The 11,817-nt window shown below is 36.3% G+C and overlaps 1 long non-coding RNA gene across 1 annotated transcript; it reads left to right on the forward strand.

The window, feature by feature from the left end:
• The first annotated feature begins 1,012 nt into the window (after positions 1-1,012).
• LOC126627032 (uncharacterized) lies at positions 1,013-8,204 on the forward strand. Its single transcript, XR_007624839.1, has 3 exons — positions 1,013-1,845; positions 2,232-2,343; positions 8,020-8,204. It is a non-coding gene; the product is annotated as an uncharacterized LOC126627032 (long non-coding RNA).
• Positions 8,205-11,817: the final 3,613 nt, after the last annotated feature.

The raw sequence follows: 11,817 nt of genomic DNA on the forward strand, positions 1-11,817 counted from the left end.
AGTGCACAAAATCGGGGTTAGGGTTTCTTAGGTTTTCAAAGCATTCACGTCCAAACAAGGGTACCAATAGACTCAGGAGGTTACAATGAGGAAGAACCTTACCTTTAAAGCTTCGATCCGTGCTTGAAATGGGGAGTTTGAAACTGGTCCGTATGAAGAAGGGAAAGAGAGAGACAGTTTGAGAAAGATGAGAGAGTACATGAGAGAAGAAAGGGAATGTGTGTGGTTTATGTGTGGTCCACGTAGGTCACTAATCCAAAACCACAAATAACCTCTAAGTCTCAATATGACACACACATACACTACAATCTCAACGTCTAAAGATAAAACCGTTCTTTCACGTCCTCGAGAATAAAATAATGCACATTTTCGGGAAGGGCTTTGACACCTGGACCTTCATTGGAGATGAATTTGTTTTTCTTCTCATTTCGGTCTATAAAAGAGCCCATAGCCCTATGCCCAGATCATTGGAGATGGCCTAATGATGAGATGGGTTTATGTGTGTTTAGGTGTGGCGGTGGGATAATAAGATGGCTTTGGTAGAGTAGATAAAGCGAGAGGAAGTTGAGATACGTTACTTTAGTCTAAAGTAGGAGGGGAAATCACATTATTCATATGAACGGTGTTTTGTAAGACATTTCAATTTATTTACAAGACTGCCACTCGGATGCTTTTAGCCAACTTTCTCTTTATTTACAAAACTGCCACTCAGGCTTAAGACTCGATTTTCAGCTGCTGCATCTTAGGCTTTACTCGGGGAGAGAGAGAGGAGGGGGACAGAACGACTGACAAATTAGAGAGAGACGATTGGTCCCATTTTTCACTCAGAGACAGCTGGGTGTGGCTGTGGTGAGAGGAGAGGAGGAGGACAGATGGGCTGGAGAGGATGGGGACAGAGGCACTACGACGGTTACTTGGGCTACGACCCCCAACTCTCCTCCCAACGATTCGACTCCTTCGTCGACTCTGAGTCGCTCAAGGACTCCACTGCCGATTCCCCAATCTTCCACTCAACCGGAGTCAGAGGCCTTCTCTCCTCCGTCGATCTACGCCGAATCGAACGGCCAGGGCTTTGATAGAGGGTTTGGCGGGTCCGACAATCCGATTTCGCCGGCTCTATCGGAGATGCTACCTGAGGAAGGCTTCGCTCTCAGAGAATGAAGGAGGTAGGGTCTCTAAATCCTTTTCACCCAGCTGATCGATTATTCCATCCGGCTCTCTTCTTCACTGCAAAAAGTTGCCAGAAAATTAAGTCCAAATCGTGATGCATAATTTACTTTCATTTTTTTTAATTAATTTATGAATATACTTTCTTCATAATGAGTTTACTTCTTGAGCAGTGCAACCTTTAAAGGGAAGGGATATATTCAGACCAAAAAAGAAAAGGGAAGCGATACATCCATTCTTTTCCCTGCTACAGGTACGGACCTCTGTTAAATTTGATTTTCCTAAGCATTTTCTTTTGTTTAAGGTCTATACTATTTATGAGTCATATTTATTATGGTCATGCATGGAAAAATGTTGTAATTATTTTTCTTTCTCTCAAAATTAGTAGATTTGACGTTGTTACATGGATATATACAACATAGAAAATGAACATTTACTCTTAAAAAAATCACATAGAATTCACATGCTTTGGTATGGTTCAAAATGATATCATGTGAAGAAGTTTCATCATTGCTTTGATATCATGACTTTCGATGTAGTTAAGAGTTTATGTGCAGTTGCATTTTTCTCTATGTGCTGCAGTATGAATTCGTTGGTCATTAGCAAAGCTGCATGTTGTGGGATGCAGATAAATGAACTGCAAATGGTTACACCTTGCAGCCTGAGATATTTCATCAGGTATGGAGGACGATGTTTTTCTACGTTTAGATGCATTTTCTATGGTATGGATGGTAAGTCGGCTGTTAATGTAATCTTGTGCCTTCATTGTGTTGTATATTAAGCTTATAATGAACTTTGTATTTTATTCTCTTCATATACAAGGCAATAACTCATATTCATTAATCCACCTACTTTATTTGGGTGATAAGTTCACTCTTTTAATCTTAGCTAAAGGAAGATATAGGGTGTGGTTTTGTTAATGGTGGTGGATGATTTGGATGAAAGTATGTATCTTGGGATTTTTTTTGCTTGCTTGCAGTTGTTTAGGGCAACACTGAAGAAGTTTTTGTAGAATGAGATTCTTATCAGATTCTTATACCAAAATGTTTCTCCGTTTATGGCAGGTAATAAACGTGGTCCAACCAGTAGCTGATAAAATGTCATTGTATATATGCTTTTGTTGATTTCTGCTACAATAATGAGGGAATCTAGAGGATCAAGGCCAATTGATATGAGGTTTGTACAACTTGATGCAAAAATTATCTTAACACACAAATTTAACCCTCTTTTATCAATTGTAGTAAACAATGTAAGTAGGGATCGTTCTATGCCGAAGATTATGAGGGATTGCTAAAACACTTGAAACTGACTTAAAAACTTAAAATTAAGTTTAAAACACCAAACTAGACTCAAAAGATGCAATACAAACTAAAAAGACTCAAAACTAGTTTAAAAGACTCAAAACTGCTTAAAACAATGAATTAGACTCTAAACTGACTCTAGGGATGGTTTTGGACGAAATTAGGTTCTAACTTGACTCAAGACACTTAAAAACACAAATCAAAATAGATTTTGACTAATAAAACACTTTAAAGTAAAGGGGGATTTGATTTTGACGAATTTGAAAACCAAACGAACAGATTGTAAACTAAAACAGATTTTGGACGAATTTGGGTAAACTATGGATGATGGGCTAGCTAGAGCGTTCTTCTCCACACATGACACACTTGCACATAAACCAATTTTCAGTTGTTCTTTCGATAAATCATGAAACTCAACACCCCAGGTTAATTAAGTCCGCTTAAATTAACCTTCAAGTTCTCCTTAAGTTATTGAATTGGATGGGAAAACGCATACAACAATTCAAGCATTCTTCAAAAGTCCTTTACGTGAACAGCACAATAAAGATACAATGAAAGATCATTAAGCATTATGAAAACTATAAGTATTGATGAGGCATTCGTTACTATGATGAGCATGAAACTCCTGCCAAGAATTCATTTAACGCGATCGTTTATAAGCGACCTCCACTACTTGTGAATATAAGTTTGTAACTATTAGGTGAAACTCCCTTATACTCTAGCATCATATTCATGCATGCAAACTAAGTGTGCACTCTTAATAAACATACATGAATAAGTTATCAATCAAGCAGTTAAACAAATTGAATTCATAACTTATGAAATCACAACTGAAGGTAATCAATTCATATTGCAAGTATGTTCATGGCTTTGAATTCCCCCTAGCTAAGGGGGGTTTAGCCCCTCATACTCACAAAGCCAAGATAAACAAATGTAGATATTCAAAACAAAGAATGAAAACACCTAAAAACACTCCAACAATCCAACTTGAATGGCAAGCACGTCCAAGGGTCCTCTTTCTTCTCTTTGTTGCGGCTATGCACTTATGCTCCTATCATTTTTCAATTCGCCTAAGTACATAGATGCATAGATTGAATAAGGCATGATATTTATAGATGCACCTAAGTCTAACATGGCCGATTCAAAATGAGTATTACCAATTACACAAGGAATGGTAAAACTTCCCGGATCCTTGCATTTAGTGGGCAGTTTACGTTGTAAAACAGCTGAGACATTTTCACTTACCTTGACAACCTCCTTGCTCGAAATTCTCTTCCTAGTTGTGCAAAGTTCTTTTAAAAATTTGGCATACTTTGGAACTTGCTTAATTGCATCCAAAAGTGGTATATTAACTTGAACTTTTCTAAACGTTTCCAAAATATCCTTTTCAGCCTCCTCCTTCTTTGATTGCATAAACCTATGAGGAAAGGGTACATTTGGAGGAACAACATTAGAATTAATCAAAATTGGAACTTCATTACCTTTGTTGGCCGAATTGAATGGTTTAGAAGCTTTTGAGGCCTGCGGCAAAGGTCTTTCCACCCTTGCCGTGGGGGTGCTTTGCTCCTCCTCTTCAATTATCAACTCTTCAACCTCATTGGAACGTGATTTGGAAGATTGGGGATCAGATCCAACTTGTTTTCCATTTCGCAAACTCATGGCTTTGGCAGATTCGAATCCTCCCTTCGGGTTGACAACGGTTGAACTAGGCAACTTACCTTGCTCTCTGAATTGTCCTACAAACTCCGCAATATGCCCAATTTGCTTTTCCATTTGGTCCACCCTTTTGTCTTGGTTTTGCATTGCTTTAGCTTGATTTTCTTGCCCCTGAGACAAATTGGTGAGTAACTTAAGACGTGTCTCATTATCTAAAGATCTACCTGAGGTATTTTGGGCAGGTTGTTGTGGGGCTTTTGTTGGTGCGTATTGCTTGGTATAAAAGCCCGGAGGTTATTGCCTAAAGCCTCCTTGTTATTGGGGTTGTTGGGGCTCCCTCCACCTGAAATTTGGATGGTCACTCCAACCTGGATTGTACATATTAGAATATGGATCGTTCCTTAGCTAGTTTTGGCCTTGAAATCAAATTGCATTGGCATTTTCCTATCCACCATTTTCAATCAATTACGGGCACTTTTCATAGGCATGTCCTTGGATAGAGCACACACCACATACACTTGGTTCTTTCATCCTCATTCCTTCGGCCATCTGAGACACAATGGAAGTAAGATTAGCTAATTGCGATTGAATGTCGGATGTGGAACTTACCTCATTCACTTACTACCATGGGGTGTCCCTTTGACCAAAGCCTTCATATTGTTGAGCATTCAATGCTCGGTTACCAATTAAGGTCTTGGCAGCTATGGGTGTTTTGTCCACCAAAGCTCCTCTCGCTGAGGCGTCTAGCATTTGGCGTTCAATTGGTAGAAGCCCTTCGTAGAAATATTGAAGAAGAAGTTCCTCCTTCATCTGGTGTTGTGGACATGAAGCAACAAGGGTTTTAAAATGCTTATAGTAAGTGGGAAAGGATTCACCTTGGTTTTGCTGAATGCCACTAATCCTTTTGCGTAGTAGAATGACTCGAGAAGTTGGGAAAAACTTCTCCAAAAATGCCCGTTTCATACTCTCTCATGATGTGACAGTTCCGGGGGCTAGCTCATACAACCAATCTTTAGCCTTTTCTAAGAGAGAAAAGGGAAAAGCCTTCATTTTCATAATGCTCCCATCAACGTTCATAAAGGGTCATGCTCGAGCAAACAACCTCAAACTCCTTCAAGTGGTTATTAGGATCTTCTATGGACATCCCGTGGAACTTAAGAATGTGATGCAACAAACTTGATTTCAATTCGAACTCGTCCATCTTCCCTAGGGTAGCCATGGGGTATTGGATGCATAGGGGAGCGGCATTGTCCAATCCTGAAGTGGAAAGCTCCTTGATTGTTCGATTGTCCGCTGCCATGTTGGGATCTTCCTCTACAACCTGTGTCGTGGACTACTCTTGCTCTTCTACTTTGTCTTCTCCAAGATTTGGTGCAGGTTGAGATGGTTGGGGTTCTTGTTGATTCCTTGCTGGTCTCAAAGTTCGTTCAAAATCGTCGTCAAAGTCACGGATGTGCTTATGAATAGGTTGAGAACTTCGAGTCATAAACCACCTAAAACAAGAAAACAAGTAAAGTCAGCAACTACGAACAAAAACACATGAAAATAAACAAAAAGAAATAACAAGGGATTAGCAAAATTGCTAATCCCCAGCAACGGCGCCAAAAATTTGATGCAAAAATTATCTTAACACACAAATTTAACCCTCTTTTATCAATTGTAATAAAGAATGTAAGTAGGGATCGTTCTAGGCCGGGGATTATGAGGGATTGCAAAAACACTAGAAACTGACTGAAAAACGTAAAATTAAGTTTAAAACACCAAACTAGACTCAAAAGATGCAATACAAACTAAAAAGACTCAAAACTAGTTTAAAAGACTCAAAACTGCTTAAAACAATGAATTAGACTCTAAACTGACTCTAGGGATGGTTTTGGACGAAATTAGGTTCTAACTTGACTCAAGACACTTAAAAACACAAATCAAAACAGATTTTGACTAATAAAACACTTTAAAGTAAAGGGGGATTTGATTTTGACGAATTTGAAAACAAAACAAACAGATTGTAAACTAAAACAGATTTTGGACGAATTTGGGTAAACTATGGATGATGGGCTAGCTAGAGGGTTCTTCTCCACACATGATGCACTTGCACATAAACCAATTTTCAGTTGTTCTTTCGATAAATCATGAAACTCAACAACCCAGGTTAATTAAGTCCGCTTAAATTAACCTTCAAGTTCTCCTTAAGTTATTGAATTGGATGGGAAAGCACATACAACAATTCAAGCATTCTTCAAAAGTCCTTTACGTGAACAGCACAATAAAGATACAATCAAAGATCATTAAGCATTATGAAAACTATAAGTATTGACGAGGCATTTGTTACTATGATGAGCATGAAACTCCTTCCAAGAATTCATTTAACGCGATCGTTTATAAGCGACCTCCACTACTTGTGAATATAAGTTTGTAACTATTAGGTGAAACTCCCTTGTACTCTAGCATCATATTCATGCATGCAAACTAAGTGTGCACTCTTAATAAACATACACGAATAAGTTATTAATCAAGCAGTTAAACAAATTGAATTCACAACTTATGAAATCACAACTGAAGGTAATCAATTCATATTGCAAGTATGTTCATGGCTTTGAATTCCCCCCTAGCTAAGTGGGGTTTAGCTCCTCATACTCACAAAGCCAAGATAAACAAATTTAGATATTGAAAACAAAGAATGAAAACACCTAAAAACGCTCCAACAATCCAACTTGAATGGTAAGCACGTCCAAGGGTCCTCCTTCTTCTCTTTGTTGCGGCACAAGGTGTGGTTTTATGGATGAGTGGTAAATTATGGTGGTGGATGGATATAGGTAGTTATGGTGAAGGGTGGATGGGTGGATTGTGTTCTCTCGGCCAAGGAATGAAAGTGTAAGTGTATGGAGTTGTGAGATGTGAATGTAGTGTCTTTTGATGGATCTTTTTCTCCCCTTCTTATGGTGAAGGGTGGATGTATTTATAGGCTAGGGAGAGGACCACCATCTAATTAAGGTGGTAGTGGTGTATGTTGTGGTAATGAGTGGATGTAATGGATGTAATGGGTGAATGTTTGGTAATGAGTGGATGTAATGGGTGTAGTGGGTGAGTGTTGTGGTAATGAGTGGATGTAATGGGTGTAATGGGTGAATGTTTGGTAATGAGTGGATGTAATGGGTGTAGTGGATGAGTGTTTGGTAATGAGTGGATGTAATGGGTGTAGTGGATGGATGTTTGGTAATGAGTGGATGTAATGGGTGTAGTGGATGAGTGTTTGGTAATGAGTGGATGTAATGGGTGTAGTGGATGGATGTTTGTAGTTGTCGGTCAACACACTTGCACACACATGCTGATTTCTAGCCTTCTAATTTTCAAAAACATCCATCCTCATGTCTCCATGCTTGCACTATCCAATCTTGGCCCAAAAATGCTCCAAAATGCTCCAAATAGCACTTTGTTGCCAACTTTGTTATTTGAACCTACAAAGACACGAAAATAGCTTAAAGTATTAAAATAACTAGAATTAAACTAAGTAAATGCCAAGAAACAAGCTAACTAAGTTGCATAAATATGCTCCTATCACAACTCTATCATTTTCTTTCTTTCTTTCTATGAATTTCTTGAAATTGACGACGTACGTTCTGATTCTTGCTGTGTTTGGGAGCGAAGAAAGCTCTAGATTAGCTATGATCACTTGAATTTTTTCTTATTTAGTTCAGCACAGTTGGACTACATAATCCTACCGTTGGGCTATTTCTAGGGACGTTCATGTTTACTTTTGTTAGTTTGTTGACAGTTTGGTATGTCTTTCATATTGATGGAACTAAATTGTGAATTCATTATGGTTCAGGTTGTTGAATTTTGAATTCAAAATTCCCTTTGGAAACTGTCACAAGCGATGTGTCTGTTGTTGCAACAGGAATCAAAAGCCAGTGAGAGGTAAAGCTTCTCTCCAAACATTCATCACCAACAATTCCAACTAGAGCCAGGTATATCTCTCCTCTTGCTTTCTCTCTACGATATTCTATCCCAATTTCTCTCAGACAGTAAGGGTTTTGGTTTGCTTTCTTGGATTCGATTTGTATACATTCCATTGCATCTCAGTTTTCTCTGATTTAATAGCATAATCTAGCTCTTGGTATTCTAACTTTGCTTTCTTTGCATCAAAATTGTATCTAGCTCTTGGTTTTCTTGATCTAATTTTTTTTATTTCTATAATTAGATAAATTAAGGAAAAATTTGCTATTAGTATATGAGTATTTGATTATGATATATCATTTTCCTCCATTTGACGTGGTTTTGGATTCTTAGGACTCAAGCTTGCCTTCTATGTTTTCGTTGAGAAAAGGCTTTTAGTTGAGTAATTTACTAATTTGGTTTTGATTATCAGCTATAAGAGAATGGGGGGTTTAATTTATAATTATTTTGATGTTGCGAAATTTTTTTGATTTTACAAATTTTCCAGTTCAGGATGATAAAAATTCAGGGCTTTGATTTGTTGATGTGATTTCCATGTACTCTAAATTCAAATATAAATGCAAGGATATATTAGACTTTTAGTGTTTTCAGGCATTCGTGTGTTTGCTTATTATATATGGATGTATTTGCACTAATTCTCGAGACAGCGTTGGAACATGCAGGTGATGAGGATTTAACGGATGAGGAGGAAATGGCAAAGGAGGAGGACCAAAACACGTTCTCTGTTAGGATAATTGGTGCCCTGAATGCTAGAAAGTCTACACTCACCACTCATTAATTGTTTGGTTTGTTCCTTTGGTTTTTATGGTTTAAAGGTGTTTAATTTGATGGTGTTTTTTATAAAGGGGTGTGATATCCACACACCCCATTTTACTTCTCACACACCCTTCTAATTTTCGGTTGTCGGATTGGATGAATTGAAGAAGATCAACAAACAGAAATTAACAAGGGGTATGTGGGAAGTAATTGGGGTGTGTGGATAGCACACCCCTTTGATAAATTGTTGAATATAGTGTTAGTTTAGTTATTGATTGTATTGATTGTGGTTTATGTTTTTGGTATTAAGTAGTTTTTTCATATCCCTAAACTCCTTTTCAAGTAGAGAAACGTGAGTTCTTCTAAGGTGTTTAAGTGAGTGTCAATCAGAGAGTATTTTGTTCGAATGTGTCCGAACAAAAAATTTCTTTGGAATGAAATAAATGAAACAACTTTTGACACTCCCACATTTGAGATGTGTATTAGTTCTGAAAGTATAAGACCAAAAGTTACATTTTCATTCCCATTTACAGAAATACAACTTGTAGAATTAGTTAAATGTATCAAATGACTAGCATGTGAATTTGTGTATAGTTAAAAATAATCTTATCCTTGAGGATTATTGATTGTGCAATTTTGGTTGAGTAAATTTAGGGTTATTAATTGGGTTAATTTGGTTGATTAGTTGATCTGATTTGGATGGGTTTGAGGGTTGGTTTCGAGGAATGTTCCATTGATGTTCTTTTTCTTCTACACAGTTACCAAAATCTCAAGTCCCCATTTGATCCTCGAGTACGACCAATCATATTTGCTGTAATACAATCATATTCTTGAGGTTTGGATTTTTCACTCTCATGTTTCTGCCCATTATATCTTTCTGCTCAATCATATTTGCTCATGTTTTCGCTGTTAGAAAATACATGCATGTTCTCAAAACTAAAATACACTACTCAGACTTTTGTTTCTTATGGAAGCAGGCGTCCTGCATGTTTTTTGCTTTGCACGTTTGTGCTTGAAAACTTAGATGCTAGAATAAGAACGAAACCGTTTTTATGTTTTTTTGTCGACTGCTAAAACATGTGCCTAACCTACAGGATATATATTTTGCCACCTTGACTACCTGGGCAAGATTTGTGTGTACTGCATGTTGCTTCTGTTTCTTCTATTTATTAGGGAAACAGAACGTTCAGTTTCGTCCTGTTAATTGTACAATGTCTTTTCATGTCAACTAAGTTGAATGTATATAAAAACAAAACTGCATATCCTGCCGACCACATTCACTCATCTATCCTTCTGTTCATTCATGATTGTGTTAAATTTATTCAGGTAAAATGTGTCTTATTCATGCAATTCAAGGTGATGCATTCAATCTCGTAGCAATGCGCGGGCATATTTTCTCGTTTAAACTAAAGTGAAAGGGTTTTGGTCTGAAGAAAAAAAAATAAAGAAAATGAATTATTTAGAGAAACAAAGCAAGATAGAAACCTAATGGAAATTGTCATCCGAAGGACGATCAACAACAGGAAACAATTGTTAAAAGTGATATTTTCTCATTTATATTGTTGTTAGCTATCATTACTTTGTTATTGATAGTGTAATATTATTTTGGTTACTAACTATTTTTATTAGTGCTGTAAATAGAGCAAGTGATTATTGTCGTCAATGATGCAGTACATATGAATAAGCATTGCAAAGCAAGAAAAAATATTGTTGTGTTCAAGAGTTGGGTTGTAGAGTTGTGTATATATTCAAGGGCTGGAGAATGCTATGAATATAAAATAATGAAATCTAGTATATGTCAAGCTGTGGGGGAAGGGCTTGAGTATACAATTGGTTGATTGTAAAATAATGAAATCTTGTATATGTTAAGCGTTAAGATAAGGACTTAAGTATACAATTGGGCGTCAGGGGTAGTGCTTATATAATAAAAAGAAAATTGAGAATTGATTTATGAAAATTAGGCTTAAGGTATGAACAAAGTTAACTCATACTCTAAGGTATTCGAAGCCAAGTGGTTTAAGTATGGTATGGGATGTGTAGACCCGACAGTTTCTAACACGACGCAAAAATAGCGAGTTTCGAGTCAACAAGATAACTAATCGGGTTATTATCGGGTGACCCGTTAAGAACCTGTTAATAATAGGTTGTTAATGGGTATATACGCGGGTAACACATGGATAACCCATTTTGACCCGTTAAGAAAAAAATTATTTTGGTAATTTTAAATACTAAAAGATTTATTATAAAATACAATAGCCATATTAATATATACAATATATTTTGTATTAAATATATAGTTTTGTATTATTATTCTATATAAGTTAAAAAAAAAAGTTTTAGTCATTATTTATTTTTAGTATGAGAGTTCCTTATTATCATTTATCATTACTAGGATAAATTTTACTTAACATGTTGTTGTCCAAAATTAAAATAAACTAGTATAGTATTTGTATAGGCAAGAACTAAAAAGATAACATACAAGTATGAAAAATGTGAAAGAATATATATAAACACTCGTGATCCATCATTATTCCTCTACAAGTAGATAATGATTATACTTACATTATCATTTAGATTTTTAACATCCTCCAAACCCTCATGAATAATGTTTTTTATTTGAGGGAAAAATTAATAAAATTAATACTAATTATTGTAGAAGTGTAAGAAATAAAAAAAAATATATGCAATCACTCATAGTGACAAGCTTTACAACTTTCATGAAGGGGTCAGCTTCGAAATCCAACACTATAATCCATAAACCTTAAATTTATATTTAACCGTCGATTGTCATTTACGCTTTATTATTCTTACTTAATTTCATTTTTAAAATTTTCTTTTTTGAAAACATGATCATCTGGCGGATGTAAGAAGATGAGCAGTTCGATCTTTGATATCACGTTTCAATATTTAAGGTTAACTGAAATATGAGTCAATGTCATATAGTTTGTAGAAACTTTATAAACATCAAGCAATATTTTCACTA

Source organism: Malus sylvestris, chromosome 6 (genome assembly GCF_916048215.2).
Source record: "Malus sylvestris chromosome 6, drMalSylv7.2, whole genome shotgun sequence".
NCBI classification, from domain to species: Eukaryota; Viridiplantae; Streptophyta; class Magnoliopsida; order Rosales; family Rosaceae; genus Malus; species Malus sylvestris.